Source organism: Lathyrus oleraceus, chromosome 5, assembly GCF_024323335.1.
Source record: "Lathyrus oleraceus cultivar Zhongwan6 chromosome 5, CAAS_Psat_ZW6_1.0, whole genome shotgun sequence".
Lineage (NCBI taxonomy): Eukaryota > Viridiplantae > Streptophyta > Magnoliopsida > Fabales > Fabaceae > Lathyrus > Lathyrus oleraceus.
In genome coordinates this window covers 588,756,263-588,757,367 of record NC_066583.1, presented here as the reverse complement: position 1 = coordinate 588,757,367, position 1,105 = coordinate 588,756,263, and the positions used below count along the sequence as shown (strand labels likewise).

Sequence of the window (1,105 nt, the reverse complement as noted above, 5' to 3'; positions counted from 1 at the left end):
AGAAATGATTGTGTTGACTATCTAAAAAAATATATAGGTGGTAATGATGCAATGTACCAGTCTTTTACAACACCTCCCGTAAAAATCATCACTCTTCTGCTAGTTGATGCTATTGTGACTTTATTTTCTAGATAATTTCTTTTTTTTACTTTTCCTTTTCCCACTTGTACAAAAACAATACTCTTGGGAAGAATAAAAAAATATAATATTAAATCTTTTGTTAGATTTCAATATAATTATTAATATTTTTCAAAAATGCTGGCTGTAGGGTTCGAACCCACGCGCACTTATGTGCAGAAGATCTTAAGTCTTCCCCCTTAACCTCTCGGGCAAACCAGCTATTACATTAATTTTTACAGAAATATTATCATATCAAAATAACCTTTAACAATGTATATAGTTCCAATTTTTAACATATCAATTTAAAATTATAAACCAATTTCAAAACAATCCCATTATTACAAATCTACAAACCCTAATTGAGAGAAATCTCTTATCCAGAAGAAATCTCAAACTTTCTCACATTTATTAATAGTTAATGGAAAATCAATCTATCTTTTTTACTTATGTGCAAAAGATCTTTAAGTCCCCCTTAATCTCTACGACAAATCGGCTTCATGTTGACGATTTACATAGTACAAATATATCTAAATAATATTTAACTACATGCATAGTTTCAATTTCCACCATATCATTTTAAAACTATAAACCAATTTTGAAACAATCTCATTATTACAAATATACATACTCTAAAGGAGAGAAATCTCTTATCCACAATCAGACTATCTCACGTTTATTGACAGTTAAGTGTAAAATATTTGACCCAGTTTTTAGTACAAAGTAAGACATTGAATTTGGTACTTTCAAACAAGATGAGGATAGTCAATAGGGATCACACTTATCTTCTATTTGTAGCTTGATAAATATGTATGAAGCAACTTGTATCGTTTCAAAAAAAATTATAAGAAAAGACTAAATTATGCTTCACGTGGAGATACTGATAGTGCTTACAATTACTTGAAGACATTGAATTTATAATGATATTTCATCTAATAAAATAATTATGAGTATCACATATATTATTTTCCAAATCTCACAACAACAA

General features: G+C 28.1%; 1 non-coding gene across 1 annotated transcript; it reads right to left on the bottom strand.

Moving 5' to 3' along the window:
* Nucleotides 1-256: 256 nt before the first annotated feature.
* TRNAL-UAA (transfer RNA leucine (anticodon UAA)) lies at nt 257-339 on the bottom strand. Its single transcript has one exon. It is a non-coding gene; the product is annotated as a tRNA-Leu (tRNA).
* Nucleotides 340-1,105: the final 766 nt, after the last annotated feature.